General features: G+C 33.0%; 1 protein-coding gene across 21 annotated transcripts in view; it reads right to left on the bottom strand.

Annotated features, from left to right (window-relative positions):
- The window catches only part of Pcdh15 (protocadherin related 15), a 1,622,160-nt gene that overhangs the window by 381,676 nt on the left and 1,221,926 nt on the right, over positions 1–18,558 (bottom strand). The window lies entirely within an intron of this gene.

The raw sequence follows: 18,558 nt of genomic DNA, 5'->3' as shown, positions 1-18,558 counted from the left end.
ACATAGTTTATTGACCTCTATGTCGATAACACGTATGATGAAAAAAAAAGAAAAAAAGTTATGTATATGTATGTGTGTATACATATGTGTGTATATATGTGTGTATACATATGTATACATGTATGTATATGTATGTGTATATGTGCATATATATGCGTGTATATATGTGTGTGTATACTTATGTATATATTTGGAAAGTACATATGTAGAAAAATGAAAAGCTCAATAAACAGACAAGTTTAGGAAATATTATAAAAAAGAAAATACTGGAAAAAGGTAATTTACAGGACCGAAGGTCTTTTTGAAGAAAATGGTATTATGAGCGTATTTTCTAGAAATTTCATTAACATCTCTTTAAACTAGTAACTCAGAACACTGTTCGGGAAACACTACTTTATTTTTTATCTTTTTGTAACCATCAGCTTAAATATGTAAGTAGTAATCCTAAAAGAAAATAAAGTTTATCTCAATATCTGACAATTTCACATTCTGAGGAAAGAAAACAATATTCTTTCAATTATTTTTTTTGACTTGACAGAACATGGAAATACATTCTATCCTCTTATGCAAAACTAATAGTTTCAATTCTGAAGAGAAATGTACAGTGATAATATGGTAAAAGAGCAATGATAAAGACATCACATGTAATACTTAGTTTTATTAAAATTATCAGAAAGTTAATTATTGGCCAATATTTGGAAACCACATAAACTTAGGAGTTTGTTATTGTTAGTGATCTCTCTCAATGCTATGTTTTCCTGATTAAACAAGGAAGTAATGGTATTAGCAACCTACCAATATTCTATTTTATTCCTTAAATGTAGATTTAAACTATGAAAATAGCAAGACAATGTCCAAATTACTCCATACAATCCAGAAGATTATTCTTTAACATACACACACAAAAGCATTCCAACAAAACTCTTCCTCGCACCCCCTTTCTCCCTTCCTTTCTCTCTACCTCTCCCCCTTCACTGTCCCCTTTACTCTCTCTCTGTACAATCTCAATAGTCAGCTTAATTCATATAAAATACCTGTATTTGCCCCATAAATGAAACAATTCTGAGGCTCTTCAAAATACATATGTTTGAACATAATTATGGGTTGACCAGTTTTTGCTAATCATTTCTTAAAGGAATCTGATTATACCCACCAAAGCCTAGTTATAATTAAGCTATATTATTCACGATTCAATTAATTAAATATATGGGAACCTTTCTAAAATTGTGGTAGTTCTCAGACACTGAGAAGGCATTTCAAATCTGAGTATTCTTTGTGTCCTATCCAGAGGAATATGCCAGGTGTGATGGTTAATCTTCATTGTCAGATTTTTTGAGTGGCTTAAGAGACTACCTAGAAGATTAGCAAAGCACACTTTTGAGTGTGTCCAGGTGAGTCACAGGAGTATGACCTTAGAACTTGATGTTGTCCCTGGCCCCTTTCTGTCTTGCTCTTTCCCTTTCTCTTTGCTTCCTAGATGACACCAGTTGAGCAGTTTTCTTCCATCTGTCCTCTCTCATGCCTTTTCTACTTTGAGCCCAGTAGACCATTGATTGAAACTTCCAAAACCATGAGACAAACTCTTTCTCTTTAAGTTGTCTGTGTGAGGTATTTGGTGGACAGTGACAAAAAGTTGACTAACGCAGTGAGAAATCCCAAACACTTTCTGACTTATTTTTTCTGACTTCTTGAAATCATTTTATTTTTATCTATAATTTAAAAAAATTGAATCTGAGGTTTTTTTTTCTGTTAGAATGTTAAGTTTAAACAGATTGCACTGTTGAGGATATGCCTGCTGATTCACTCCTATTATTTTTGTAGGCCTGCCAAGTTAATAACACATAAGATTTAGTTTTGATAGTCATGTAGTTTAAGCTTACCTTCCAATAATATCAGGAAGATAATATCTGTTGAAATGAGCAATGGAATTTTCATAATATTATCAAAGTTATATAAACAACATAAAAGCTAAGAATAACACCCCAAACAAAACTAAGATTGAGAAAGGAGTACTAATTCCTCATCTTACAAAATTGCTTGTTAATGAATTTCATATACTCAGAAGTGAATAAAAAGAAATACTACTTAGAATTATGTTAATAATTATCAGACATAAAAGTGAAAATAGGAAAGTGTGACTATTCTAGGGAAATAGGTCTGGAATTAAAGGTAGATGGGATTAAAAGATATTTTACCTAAAGTCACTCAATATTGTTTGGCTATGTTATTACAAAACTCTGTACCACTTTTAATATGACAAAGAAAATTTAAATTACAGTAATGTGAAAATATATAAATGATCTTGGTAAAAGCTTCAAGTTTGTCGAAATTTAGAAGTAATAGTATTTAAAAATATCAATTTAGGACTCACATATTTTTCTTAACCTTTAGAGGCCAACAATTTACCTTCAAAGAATTTTTCTTCTATCACAAGTAATGATTGTACTTAAAGATGCTAAAATGAATACTCCAATATACGATACCTCTGAAGTAAATGGTCCTATTTCAATTTTGAACATTTTAAACATTAATAATACATGACAGAAGAAGATACTGAAAACTTTGTACTATTTAAGAAGAAACAGTAAAAAGTGATTTTCATAAAAATAAGTAAATCTGTCAGAATTATACAACTGTATATATATATTTATTAGAATAAACAAGACAGATAACATCCATTGTTTTGAGCACATGTCTCCCATAAAAATATCTATGGTAGATAAACCAAGGATGGGAAAACTATGCTTAGAAACAAGACAAATTTAAAGGAAACAATTATCCAAGAGTTTTGCACAGAATGCATAGGTCAAGAAACTTGCTTTACATAAACTGGAACATGCCCTTATAGCCAACTGTACATAAAATATGCAGTAAAATGAACCAGTTATTAGATGATGAAAGTAAAAGGCAAAAGACCTATACAATCTGAAGAGAAACGAGAGTATGTATGATAAAAGTAATCCATTTGTATAATATATAATCATATATCATATGTAATCCATTTCATATTGTATTTTGAAGAGAATACAATTAGAAATTAATAAATTATATATATAAAGATACAGAAGAGGGTCGGGGGTTTAGCTCAATGGTTTCACTGCCTGCTGCACAAGCACAAGGACCCGAGTTCGATCCCAGGCACCCCCCCCAAAAAAATAGATACAGAAGAAATACTCAATACAATTAAAATAAACACCAATTAAAATATTTTATTAATGAATCTATCTTGAATTATAATTTTTTATAATTTTGAAATATCACATTGAACTTCAAAATATGTAAAATTAATACGTTAATCAAAAATTTATGTACAAAGACATGGAAACATTAATTTGATCATTATACATTGTACACATGTATTGAATTATCATACTGTATCCTACAAATGTATAAAGTAAAAACAATAAATTATATAAAAGTGAATGAAAGTGACATCAGGTATCAAAATCTGTGGTACATAGGATGAATAATATTTTAATACATATATTAGGAAGCTGAAAATTTGACAAGTTAAGTAATTTATTGTTTTTTTGAAAAATTAACAAGATAAATCCCACCACCTAGAAACTAAGTGAAAAAATAATAAAAATGAATGAAGAAAAATATATTTCAAAATATCCTTAATGTCCTAAAGCTATATCCTTATGACAAATCCTTTTTTCTAAGTTTGAGACAGGTTTCAAGGAACCTGAGCCTAGAATATCCATCTATATAAAAAGATTAAGAGAAGAATAATGGATGTCAGTAGGTTGGCTCTCCTACAAATATTTTATTTACTTTATTTTACCCTGTAAATTCTGTTCTGTGAAGAGAACATAATTTCCCTTGGGCACAAATATGTCAAGTAATCACTTATAGAATTTAGTCAATAGGAGAGTTAATACTTTTTTGTCAACTTGGATTTTACATGACTTATCCAATATAGGAAGAGATCACTAGTTTGGAATAGACTGTTTTAGTATTCCCTGCAAATAAAAAAATTCTACCGGTGGCTACTGCCAGAACAATTTCCACAGCTCTTGTCAAAAGGCAATGAATTCATAAATGTGTTTCTTTTGAAGGGAAGATTCTTTTCAAGAAGACAGAAATTACTCTTGCCTATTCTTCTCCTGTCCTAATTTCTCTTAGCTTCTGATTTCACTGTTTAGATAGTAGCAGAAATTTACATGGAAGAAATTAAAATTCTACCCATAGCTCAAATATGGAAAGGTTCAAAATGTTGTTGTATCATGGCACCATTGCTATAATCATCATTTTTTCAAACACGTCATTGATTTGTTCTCAGCAAGTATCACATTTATGTTTAAAACCTTCAGCCTAATTTCTTACAGATTTCAACAAATTTTTGTAATCAGGCTGAATTCCAAAAGAGACATTAAAATGACCATCCAAATACTGGAAGACTGTCTTTGAAGCAAAGCTCCACTATTTATAGTCTCATTTGTCTCTGAGAATTTCTATCTCCTGAATTCTATTCCAGCTTACAGGCATTTCACTGCTGCTGGAACCTTCAAAGCAACTTTCAAAGAGTTGGTCATAGGAACACATACCTAGAATGTATTATGTCCATGTGATGAGATTCATATTGCAAAGATAATCATAAAAACTTTAAGATACTATCTTTAGGATCATTTTAGGTAAAAATAATGTTTAACTCTGTATTATTAAACTCAAGTTTATCCTGTTATGAATACATTTTGTGTTAATGAGCTCTTCTGGAGCACTCCTTTTTCTTTTGAACATTTTCATGGACAACTGTTTTATTCTTATAAGAAAATAACAGTAGGCAATTAAAGTTTTCAGATTAGCAAATTTTTTTTTTCCATTAAGTTCACTGGTACATTTTAGGTATACAATGCAGTTACAGTCATCAGTGGGATCTTGTACCTTTACATGATGTATATTGGTTCTTATTTTTTCCCCATTCCCTGACCTCCCTTCACTTCCACCAGCCTTCCCTATTTACATAGACTTTGTTTCCATTTTTTCCTTTTCTCATATTTTTTCTTTTCCCTTCTTTCCTTTCCCCTACCTCTCACATTTCCCCTTCCCTTTTGGACTTTTTCTTCCTATTCCACACTATCTATAATACATTTTGGTCCTTATTTACACTTTAAGTTTCTCACACCAGAGAACCTATTCAGTATTTACACGTGTGTCCTATTTATGTCTCTTAAGAGTATGGACTCAGTGTTCATCCATTTAGCTATAAATGCCTCTAGTTTCTCATTCTTATGGCTGAGTAGTACTCCATTTTATTAAAAACAACAACAACAACAACAAAAAACCACTTCTTTATCCAGTCTCCAGTTGATGGGCAATTAGGCTGTTTCCAAGTTTCAGCTATTACAAACTGTGCCACCAAAACATGGGTGTCCATATATCACAGTGGTATGATTCTTTTAATTCTTTTGGGAACATACTCAGCAGAGGAATAGCTGGGTCAAATGGCACCTCTAAGCCCAGGGTTTTGAGGTATCTCCATCTTGATTTCCATAGTGGCTGCACCGCTCTGAATTCACACCAACAATGGAGAAGGGTTCCTTTCTCTCCACAACCCTGCCAATATTTGTTATTGGTTGATTTCTTGATAGCAGCCATTCTTTCTAGGGTGAGGTGGAATCTCAGTGTTTTTTTCATCAGCATCTCTTGAATGACCAGTGATGTTGAACATTTTTTCATATGTTTATTTGTTATTTTTACTTCTTTTTCTGAGAAATGTCTGTTCATTTCAGATGATCATTTCAAAACTGGGTCTTTATATTTGGGAGGCCTGATTTTTTCAAGTTCATAATATATTCTAGACAGTAGTCCTTTGAGGAACAGCTGATAAAAATTTTTTTTTCCACATTGTAGGTTGTCTCAGCTCTGCTGGTGGTTTCTTTTGCAGTGTAGAAGGTTTTTAATAAGATGAGATCACAGTTGTTGATTTTTTGTGCAAGTTCTTGTGCTACTGAGCTTTTGTTCATGAAGTCTTTTCCTAAGCCAATGTCTTCAACAACTCTACCTAACTTATCTTCCAGGAAGTTCAGTGTTTCTGTTTTAATATTTATATCTTTAATCCACTTCAATTTTAGTTTAGTGCATGGTGAAAAATAGAGATCTAGTTTTAATCATTGGTGGATTGAAAGCCTCTTTTTCATTTTTTAAAGAGGCTATCTTTCCTCCAGTGAGGGTGGTTGGCTCCTTTGTCAAAGATGAGGTAGCTGAGTGTGTGGAGTTGTTTCTTTACCTTCTAATCTATTCCACTGATCATCAGGTCTGTTTCTTTGCCAGTACCATGCTGCTTTTATCACAGTGGCTTTGTAGTATAGTTTCAAATTGGTGATTGTGATACCTTTTGTCATGTCTCTGTTGCCTAGAATTGCTTTTGCTATTCTAGGTCTCTTCTGGTTCCAAACAAATTTTGGGATTGTTTTCTCTAGTTCTATGAATATACTGTTGGAATTTCAATCAGGATTGCCCTGAATCTGTATAGCAGTTTTGGAAGTATGGCCATTTTCACTATATTGGTTCTTCCTAACTGGGAGCAGGGGATGTCTTTCCATTTTCTTATATCCTCTTCAAACTTTTTTTAGAGTGCTGTAGTTTTGAATGTAGAGGTCTTTTGCTTGCTTTGTTAGATTGATTCCTAGACATCTCATCTTTTTGGATGCTATTGTGAAAGGAAATGTTTCCTTAATTTCTCTCTTTGTGAGTCTGTTATTTGTGTACAAGAAGGGTATTGATTTTTGAGTGTTTACCTTGTATCCAGCTACTCTGCTGAATCTGTCAAATAAATCTACTAATCTTTTGGTGGAATTTTGGGGGTCTTCTATATAGAGTATCATCAGCAGCAAATAATGACAGTTTAACTTCTTCCTTTCCTATCTTTATTCCTTTTCTTTCTCTTTTCTAATTGCTGTGGCTAATGTTTCCAGAACTATATTGAACAGGACAGGTGATAGTGGACATCCTTGTCTTGTTCCTGATTTTAGCATGAAAGTTTTCAGTTTTTGACCATTTAGTATGATGTTGGCTGCTTTTTTTTTAGTAGATAGGCTTTATCAGGTTGAGATAAAGACTACTCCAATTTTCTGTAGGGATTTTATCATGAATAGGTGTTGAATTTTGTGGAATGCTTTTTCTGCATCTATTGAGATGATCATATGGTTTTAGTCCTTAGCTCTGTTAAAACAGTGTATTACATTTATTGATTTATGTATGCTGAACAAGCCTTGCATCCCTAAGATAAATCTGGCTTGGTCAGGGTGTATGATCTTCTTGATGACCCTCTGTATTCTGTTTGTGAGTATTGTATGGAGGATTTTTGCCTGTATGTTCATTAGGGAGATTGGCCTATAGTTCTCTTTTACTGTTGAGTCTTTCTCTGCTTTGGGGATCAAGGTGATGCTTGCTTCCAGGAATGAATTTGGGAGTATTTCTTCCACTTCAATTTCATTAAAGAGTTTCAGAAGTAGTGGCATTAGTTCTTCTCTAAAGGTCTTGTAGAATTCAGCAGTGAAGCCATCAGGACCTGGACTTTTCTTTCTTGGTAAATTTTTTATTATGTTTTCAGTTTCCTTGATTGTAATTGGGGTGTTTAGAAGTTTTATATCTTCTTTGTTCAGATTTGGTTATTCATATATATCTAGGAATCTGTCCATTTCTTCTGTTTCCCATTTTATTATAATACAGGTTTGTTAAGTATTGATGATCCTCTGGATTTCTGCTAGACCTTTTGTGACTTCACCTTTATCATTCACAATTGAATGGATTTGGGCTTTTCTTTTGTTTTTTTTGACAAGGTTGGCTAAGGGTTTTTCAATTTTATTTATTCTTTTGAAAAACCAAGTCTTCAATTCATTATTTTTTGGTATGGTTCTCCTAATTGCCATTGAATTGATTTCTGCTTGATCTTTATAATTTCCTCCCTTGTATACGATTTGGGTTTGTCTTGCTCTTCCTTTTCTAGGAGCTTACAGTTCAGCATTAGGATGTTTAGTTGAGCTCGCTCTGTTTTCCTAGTATGGGCATTCACTGCTATGAATTTCCCTCATAGAACTGCTTTAGTTGTGTCCCATAGATTCCTGTATGTTGCATTGGCATTATCTTTTAATTGTAGAAATTGTCTTATTTCTTCCTTAATTTCCTTGTGAACTATTGTTTGTTCAGGTGAGTGTTTTTCAATTTCCATGTGTTTGTGAAATTCTTGCAGTTTTTTATGCTATTGATCTCCAGTTTAATTGCACTATGGTCTGATAATATACAGGGGATAACTTCAATTGCTTTGTATTTACTTGAACATGTTCTATGAGCTAGCATGTGGTCTCTTTTCAACAATGACCATGTACAGTTGAAAAGAATGTATATTCTGATTTTGTGGGTTGGAACACTCTATAGACATCAATTAAATCCATTTGTTCAAAAGCTTGGTTTACTTATAGTATTTTGTTGTTGATGTTTTGTCTAGATGATCTGTCTATTTGTGACAGTGGGTATTCAGGTCCCCCACTACAATTGTATTAGTGCTTATTTGGTTTTTCATGTCCATTAATATTTGTTTTGTATAGTTAGGGGCATTAGTATTTGGTGCATATATATTTATGATTTTAATCTCTTCCCTTTGGATTGTTCCCTTTACAAGAATGTAGTGACCTTCTTTGTCTATCTTAATTAGTTTTGGTTTGAAATCTACTTTGTCTCAAAATAAAAAGGTGCCTCTGCTTTTTTCTGGGCTCCTGTCACATGGAGAACTGTTTTCAATCCTTTTTGTTTCAGTCTATTAATTTCTTTTTGAACTAGGTGTGCTTCTTGTATACAGCATATTGTTAGATTTTTCTTCTTAATCCATTCTGTCAGTCTATTTCTCTTGATTGGTGAATTGAGGCCATTAACGTTGATGATTATAAATGATATGTATTGACTTATCATGTTATTTTCCTGCTGTTGGGCCTTTTAGTTTTTATTTTTACCCCTTCCCCTTAATTTCTAGCCTTGCCTCGTGGGTTTGTTCTGTTGGGCTTCATGGAGTTGTGACCTTCATTGTCTTTTTCTAGGATATTGTTTAGAATTGTTTGGCATGCTGGTTTGGTATTCATGAAGGTTATGAGGTGTTCTTTGTCTTGGAATATCTTATTTCCCCATCAATTTTGAAAGACAGTTTTGTAGGACACATCAGTCTAGGTTGGAGGTTGTTTTCTTTAGGGTATGGAATACCTCACTCCAGGCTCTCTTTAACTTGGGGGTTTGTGTTGAAAAGTTTCCTGTAATTCTGATAGGCTTTCCTTTGTATGTGATTTATTTTCTTTAACTGCTTGTAGTGTTTTGTTCTTCAGTTGGGTTTCTGGGATCTTGATTATTATATGTCTAGGTGTAGATTTTTTTTTATCATGGCTACTTGGAGTTCTATATGCCTCACTTGATGTATGTCAAATTCTTTTGCTCAGTTTGGGAAGTTTTCTGTCATTAATTCTGTGAACAGAATTTTTTTTTAAGTCATTTGTACTTTCTCATTCTTTTGGGTGGATTCCTGTCAGTCTTACATTTTTCTCCTTTGTGTCATCTAGGAGGTGCTGGATCAATTTCTCATGGTCCTTTACTATTTTTAAGAAATCTCTCTTTTCTTGGTCACTGAGTACAATCTTTTCTTCTATATTTGAAATTCTGTCTTCTCATTGGCTCATTCTGCTGCAAATGCTTTCAATAGAGTTTTTAATCTTCTGGATATCTGTTTGAATGGATTCCATTTCTTTCCTATGTTGAGCATTCATGGTTTCCATTTCTTTCTTATGCTCAACCTTCATGGCTTCCACCTTGGTCTTGAGCTCATCTATTTTTTTATCTGTTTCTGTTCTAGATCTTCTAATCATGTCTTTCATTCTGCTCACCATCTCTGTAGTTATCTGGGAAATTATTTGTTTTGAATTTTTCTAGAGCCTCATTCATCTGTTTTGTTAATTCCTGTGCTATCAGTTCAGGGTGTCCAGGTGGTTGAGTGTCAGATTTTTCCACCTCCTTTCCCCCAGAATTTGCCATTGGTGACCTGGAATTCTGGCTTTGCACCTTGCTTTGGTGTCTTCTCATTTTAATTTTTCTTGTTGTTACTGTTTTTGGTTTAATTCTTGGGTTGATACTTCAATATTGCTTATGTAAGTATCTTTGTTGCTTGTATTTAGAACCTTTACAGAATGATTGCTTCTCAGAGGTGTCTTCCAGATATAGTTGGTCTTTAGGTTTTGAGTCTCTAATAACTTTTAGGTAAACTTGTTTTCAGTATACCAGAAAGGACAACTGATTAGATCAATCACAACACCCTAGCCCAAATCATATAATCAGCAGCAGCAATAGCATCAAGCACAGCTTAGAAAATGACAATTTGTGGTAGTTCTTAATCTATCACCTTTAACCATGTGAATTAAATCAAAATTGGGGACCAGCCCAAAATATGTTTATAGTGAATAAACTTCAACATAGCAAGTTTACCTTTCAGGATGGGGGGTTAGAATGAGTTGGGCAGGGAGGGATAGATAGGTACAAGGATAGGCAAAGTTTAGAAGTGAAGCCAGAGGACACAGAAAGATCACACAAGCTCTAGGAAATTGTTGAAGACAAGCAGAAAAAACAAAATAAAAGAAAGATAAGAACAGAACAACCTAATAGCAATAGGGAAGCTGGAAACTCTATTCACTGTCCTTTAAAACTAATGACAATCGAGAGAAGGAAAATGAGAGAAGAAAAGAAAAAAAAAGAAAAAAGAAATCTCATTTTTTCCTTCTCTTATAATTATGGAAACAAAGTCTTTGTAAATAGGGAAGGGTGGAGGGGGTGAAGGGAGCACAGGGAATGGGGAAAAAATAAGAACCAAGATACATCATGTACAGGTACAAGTACCCAATGATAAATGTATACCTAAAATGTACCAATAAAAGAATTTAAGCAGAAAGAAAAAAGAAATAAATAAATCTGAATTAGGACAGTAACATGAACAAAAAGGGAGAGAGATGAAGAACAAGGTAGGAGAGAGAGTGAGAGAGTGAAAGAAATGAAAAAAAGAAAAAAATATATTTTAAAAGAGAAAAAACCCTTTGAAAATAAAAAATAAAAATAAAGGGCTTCCTTCAGGGTATGTCTCTCCTGTCATAATAGACAACATGGGCAGCAGTGTGCAGATCTAAGTCATTTAGTCTCAGCAAGCTAGCAGCAGTTCCCTGAGATTCAGGCTGATTTCTGGCTGCAAGGCCCAAATTGAGCTCCCTGACCTCCTGTAGCATTGAACTCTGCAAGGTTCTGCTGCAGGTTCTAGCTGGCCTTCCCCTGAAGATAGTCCAGGTTTCGATGGGATGTGGTGATCCCTCCAATTAACCAACTACGGTGGTCTGGTTTGCCTTTATTGAAGAGATTTTCTTCACTTGTCCAGTTTGCTTCAATTTTCATCAAGGAGCCTCAGAGAAGTCGTCTTCCTGTTTTCCTCTTGTGCTCTATCTTCTGGAGCTCAGGACAATGTCCTTTATGATTCCCTGCACCTCTGTGCTGTGGATCCAGTTACTGCCTTGGCACAGCAGTGGGGGTGGGGGTCTGATGGCACCCATGTGGCTCTGCTCTTTGGCACTGGGAAGCTCTGCTTCTGTGCTTGGGGGCGGGGTTATGGCAGCCCTATTCATCTTTTTATTTGTGAAAAAATGTTCCTAATTTTCCTAAATTTAATATAATACTATTTACCTTTCTCTCTTTTCATTTATTCTTGGCTACTTTCTTTACCTTCACACCTACTCTGACCACCTAATGTACAGCTGGTAATTTTTCTAATCTACTTTTTTTTTGATAAACTATTGTGCTTATCCATCAGAATTTATTACAGACTCTTTTTGGTTATATATTTGAAATACTTTGAATATAACTTTCTTAAAAGCTGGATTAAGACCTATTATCTTTTGTGTCTGTAGCACTGCATAACACTTGCAACACTACTTGGCTATAAAGAATATATTTGAGGCATTTGTAAGAAAACGCATGCACCTTGAAAACATAATGTTAAGTGAAATAAATCAAACACACAAGCTTAAATACTGTATGGTTTCTTTCATATGAGAAATCCTAAGTGCAAATTAAGTAAAGAGCAAAATACAAGACTGATAAAAGGAAATAGGAAGATCCATCTTTTGCAACTGGGAAAGAGATCAAAAGCTAGAGGATGCTGGGAGGGAGGAGAGGAAAGGGATGTAAAAAGATTTACAATATCTCATGTACATGTACCAAATACTCACAATTAATGCAATCATTCTTTGTCAGAAACAGGAACTAAAAAAATTAAAAATAGGGGAAGGGAATATAGCCACAGAGGGACAGAGAAAGGAAAGGAAGGAATCCTGACTAAAAAAGAGTCAAGACATGTAAACTACAGCCTAAGGTGAATATAAACATTATGCACCCCAAACATGTACTAATTTAAAAAGACTGAATAGAGAACCTCTCATTTATTGATTTTAATTTTGAAGCTCTTTTGCCCTAGCCTTGCTGACCAGATTTCTGAAGCACGCAAATAATAGCATACTTTGAGAATCTCTTTATACTGTAATATTTTTCCTATTTAACTGTAGAAGTTTTCTGTTGATATGAAAAATTGCTTCATTTTAAGGAATTTTAACAACTCTACTCAAAGCATCTTTATATGACTATGTATGTATTTGTCTGTCTATTCATCTATCATATATCCATATAGTCAGCTATTCATCTATCTCTTTTACTCTTTGGTTTGGCCAATCCCAGGAACAAGGATATCCTTTATTTCTATCACCCTGACCTTTGATATCTAAATGAAAATTTACTTAATTCAACTTGTATAAGCTTAAGTGTTTTTCTTTCTAATTTATGTATGTGTTAAAAACACAATTTTCAATAATGTACAACATGTAGTAAAGTGAAAATAATCATAGTCTCCAGAGTTGGATATTTAAATTTCCTATATTGTTCTGAAACATAAATAATGTATTCATTACTGTACTATGTCCTTAATTATATTCCTAGATGTGGAATTTCTGGCTCAACTAGTGAGGACATGTTGAATTGTTGCATAAATTCCCAGATATCCAAAAATATTGTAATGACATGTTTTTTTCCTCAGTAGTGTGTGTGTTTATAATTCAAGCTACTTGTAAATACTGAGAGTGATCCATATCAATAATATTGCTAAAGAAGTTGGAAGTATAATTTTGCACTAGTTTGCAGGCATAACTGACGACATATTTACTTGCTTTTCTTCTATTTACTTTGTGCTTTTCATTTTAGCATCTAAAAATTTTATTCTCATCACAGATGTATATACCAGACTGTGCTATCAGTCTTGCATATATTTTTGTCTTTTAATGGTATTTGTTGGCATTTTTATGTACTCAAATATATATCCTATTTCCTTTTTGATTTCCAATTACTTTCATCATTTAACAGTTATATAAATTCTAAATTACTTTCTTTTAGCTATTATGGTTGGAACATTTTAAATCTGGTACTTTAAGCAATCAAGAACATTGAAGACTAAATATTTAATAGTGACAAAATTGTAGCCAAAAACTTTTTTAGGAAGTAAAACTAGTTTCAAAACTTCTACTTTGTCCTTCTTCTCTGTCTTAAGTGGGTATTTACACAAAATTTGCTCTTGTTTCAAATTCCAATAATGTTTTGTTTCTATCATATTACATCATTTAAAAAATGTAATTTATTTGTTTCTATAATGACCTAAAATAGAAACTCAGATTTCCTCTAGTTCATAACAGCTATGAAATTTAGGAGTGTGTGTGTTGGGGGGAGGGGTAATTGGATATTGGAAAGATATACAATGACTGACAACAAAGAATTTGGATTTCAAATTATCTGAATTTGCAGAAAACTGGCCACAAAGTAGTGCAAATAAAGACAATGGACTATCAAAGAAGAAAAAAAGTAATTACATTTATTAACATATCTATTTTGTTAAGCATCTACTTCCCTAACACACACACACATACATACACACAAATACAACCATGCTCTTGTTAATAAAATTTTTGAATTGTAAATCATTATAATTTTATAATGCATATTTAATTTAAGACATATGTTAGACTCATACATTCAGTTACCAGTATATTTTCAAATTAATTCTATTGTTTGTTTCTAAATTTTATTTTGCTTCATAAGTTTTAGCATTCAACTCTAAAAGTTTATGGCGTTATTTATTTATTATTGAAATATTCATTTTTTGATTAGTCAGCTAATATACTTCAGTAAGTAAGTTTTTTCTGTAAGAACATCTGAATTCTACTATATATGTGATTGTTAAGTACTTCACACTTAAATGAACATTTGATTGAATTTTTGGTTCTCTATTCATAAAATTTTCTTTTCAGTACATTTCAAGTTCTACATAACACTTTGTTATGTCTTTTTTTGTCACTGTTAAGTTGGAAACTTTTTTATCTTGAAATGAACAGTGCATTAAAGATTTTCTAAGTATTAATCTCTTTTTCAAGTATGTTTTCTACTTTGGAGAGCTTCAAATATATCTATATATATTTATATGTATATTTATATATAATATATATTCATATAATATATATAATATATTATATGAATATATATTATAGTAATATAATATATAATAGTAATAATATATAATATAACATATATTAATATAATATAATATATAATTAATATAATACATTTGTATATTATAAAATTATAAATATTTATATATTTAAAATTTTATATATGTTCTTGATTGCATACACACACACACACACACACATATATAGATTCTTTATAAAATCTAACACCCTACAAGCAATGTGGTCATTATGTAGTAATAGTTTAAAAAAAGAAAAACCGGAAAATATAAAATCCTGACATTTAAAAAATATCTTCTTACTATGTTTTACCATGTTTCTTACTTTTTGAACATAAATTGTTTGAATATTTATTTGGTTTTCTGATCATCACTGTTTTATTCTTAAGGGCAACTCTTGTGTATTTTGGAAGATTTCTTAAATATATGAGTAATACCTTGAAATAGTAAGATCATACTTTTGTTAGGAAGCTGGTATAATCTGAGTCTATCCTCTCAAATTTGTTTCTCCAAGGTTGAATTATTGCTGGTTTATAAAGAATAATAGTAGTATCTTCACTGCCTACAGGTTTGGATATTAATTGAGGAAATATTTATACAACAGCTACCACAATCCTCCTATCAAGTTCTAAATAAGTTTGAGGTATTAACAATTTGTGTTTTCAACATTTCTGTTTCAGTTTTTCTACAATTAATCTTGTCAGATTTATTTCATGTTTTCTTCTCTACCACTCTCTTTAATTGACTTTTAATCTCATATTTTATATATTCCATATTTTATTTATAATCCAATATTTTATGATTAACTTGTGTTTCTTCCAGTAAATCTTTTCAAATACATGTTAATTACTCCTTTTGTCATATTTATAAAATATTCTCTTCTAATGTTACAGGATCTTGCATGGAATGTATGTGTTCTTGAACCTGAGTGTCAGGTGGGTCCTTACTGCATTTGTGCCTGCAAAGTGTCTGTATTTCTGAGACAGAGAGGTGAATAGCTGGCTTTATTTCCTGACTTTTCCCTTTATCTTTCCAATCCATAACAATCTTCTATTAGTTTAGGTAAAAATCTGACTTAATCTCTTATTTCCCATGCTGATGCAAATTTTATCTCTTTTTTGTGTCTTCACAAGTATCTCAGTAGAAAAATAGATAAAGAGAAAGCAAACATCAGTAGCTGTCTGCAATTTCAACCCAAACCTACTCTCTATATATGATCATGAAGGGGACAAAATAGAAGAGGTGTTAGATAATACTGCTTTCAACCTTCAAACAAGATTGACATTTTGTAAGAAAGACTTCTTTAACTTTGCCAGATAGCATAATTAATTTTTCTTCCCTACTGTTGTCATGGCAATGTGCTTTAACTGGCACTAGTCTATTGATCAAAGGTCTCTCATCACTCATCACACTGTGTCACAGAGCAGTGCAGTCCAAGGGCAGCATGCTGCCATTGTGCTGGAAAATAAGTCTGAGATTGTGCTCCAAACATATTCATTGTATGAATACTTACATCCTTTTGAATGTCAGTGTTGAAAATATATAATGCTAACTTTAATTTACATCCATTTAAATCAAATTACATCAACGGATGTTGTATTAATTTAATTCTAGAGTGTCAACATTAAATAAAAAATAATTCTTTAGAGGACTTGCAATAATGACCCTAACTGAGCATTCAACAAATATTACTTTTAAATATTTTTATTATCCTATTTGTGTAAAATTCATCAGATTTAGAGGAGAACTACATTAAAGAGAATTATCATTATTATTTCTTTCAAAGTCGGTACCCTTCTTGGTTCTCTACATATTGTAGGCATTCAACTGCTGTTTACTGAATTAGAAAACCAAGATTTTGGCTGTTGAATAAATTCTGTGAATAAAGTAATTGCGTCATGATAGAGCTGGAAGATAAGAAAATTAAAAGGAGATATAGATTCAACAGTGCTAATTAGAGGCAGTGTCACACTGGAGATGATCAGAGAAATTTCATCAAAAATACAGGTACTCTGAAATGAGGAGGATAATCACACCCCAAAATGAAAAATTAATCTGAAAGATGATACATGCAGATCAAGCCAAATATCTAGGTGATTGAAAAGGGGAAGAGGTTCTACCATTCTGCCTTTGCCCCTACCAACATCATGAGAGCATCTGAATAGCCTGAGGGAACCAACTAGCTCTGCAGAGGCCAGCCTTCTGGGATTGATTCCATATGCCATCTCCTCTCCATCATCATCCCCAAAACTAAGGAAAGCACCATCCCTGAAGGACCCTCTCCAGAGCCCACTACAGGGAAGGAAAGCCTTTCACAGGCTCTAGGCAGAGAGAAACCAAAAACAGAATTGTGCCATGGAATCTTCCAGCAGGGATGCACCAGGAATCACATTCCAGGTCAGAGGGGAAGGAACAGAACTGAATAGTTGTTCCAGAGTGAGCTCTTCCCTCTTGTTTCTAAAATATTAATAGGAAATCCTCAACCGTCAGGCTCCCTAAACCAAGCCTGGCAAGTGTTATCAGATTCTGCTGTAGAATCCTAAGATAAGAGGAATTCCTAAAACAAGAACAACTCAGGATCTGTACACAAAAGAAAAGACAGGACAGGCTAGATCAGAGAGTTTCTGGCAACAAATTAGCCAGAAAAAATCTGAAGCTAGAACATGGAGATTTCCCCAGCACAAAGGGAAGCAGGAGTCTTAGGACACTGGCAGAAGGTAAAGGAGAGCTCCGTGTCAGAGAATTTCACAACCTCTTCCTCTTAAAGGATGGGAAAAATTTTTTTCTAGATATTCCTCAGGCTGGGTAATATCTGGAATACACAAGAAAACAAAAAATTAGCCCCCAAATAAAAGACCCAATCAAAAACATAGGCAACTGAAATGAACAGACGCTTCTCAGAAAAAAAATACAAATGCCCAATAAATGAATAAAAAATTAACTTTGGTGGTCATTAGAGAAATGTAAATTAAAACATTAAAATTTCATCTTAGTCCAGAGAGAAGGGCAATCATCAAGAAATCAAATATTGTAATAACAAATGTTGGAGAGGCTATAGTGAAAAATGGAACCCCCTTAAATTGTTGGTGGAAATGTAAACAAGTACAGCCATTTTGGAAATCAATAAGGAGATTTCTCAAATAAGAAAATACGAACTCCATTTGACCCAGGTACCTCTCTTCAAGGTATTTTCCCAAAAGAGTTATAGACATCATAATACAGTGATACATGTATACCAATATTTATAGAAACACAGTTCATAATACCTACATCTTGCAAGCAGCCTGTGTTCCTGAACAGACAAATGGACAAATAAAATGCATTTTCTATACATAATGGAATACCACTCTGATATAAAGAAGGATAAAGTTTCTTATAGATAGGTAAGTTAATTAGATATCTTGTAGGTAGAGAAGTCCTGCCTGCAAAGAGCCAACATTGAAGACAGTCAAGACACACTCACTGAAGGCCAGCATCGTAAAAGAAGAAAAAGTACCACACCCACGTGCTTCCCCTAAGAATGAATATCAGTGTTTGATATTCTAAATAGGTATCAATGACCTGGGTGGGGGACCAAGATCTTACCCATCCCTTCCAGAAAAGGTCTCTGATGGAAAATCCTCGTATGCTTGATGTGTGACTTGCTTCCCCACTGGATTCCGCATCTAATCAATATTACCTAAGTAACTATATTTGTTGTAATCTCATTGGTTTATCATAGTTTTGCCCCACCTCGTGATTTCTCACTACATCAGTAATACCTAAGCAACTGTACTTGCAATCTTACTAGTTGATTATAATTTTGTCCACCTTGAACCGGCCTCACCTCATGGCTTTGTTTCATAAAACACCTTTGAGAACCAGGGTCCATGGCTAACCCATTTTCTCGCCCCTCTTCTGATTTTCTTAGAAGCTATGTTTCTCTCAATAAATTTTTTCTACTCTTAACCTCTGTTGTTGCTAGAATTCATTCTTCCATT

This window comes from Heterocephalus glaber, unplaced genomic scaffold (genome assembly GCF_053883595.1).
Source record: "Heterocephalus glaber isolate CG9 unplaced genomic scaffold, H.glaber_assembly_v1.0 deba00001497, whole genome shotgun sequence".
NCBI lineage: Eukaryota > Metazoa > Chordata > Mammalia > Rodentia > Bathyergidae > Heterocephalus > Heterocephalus glaber.
This window is presented reverse-complemented; position numbering and strand designations above follow the sequence as displayed.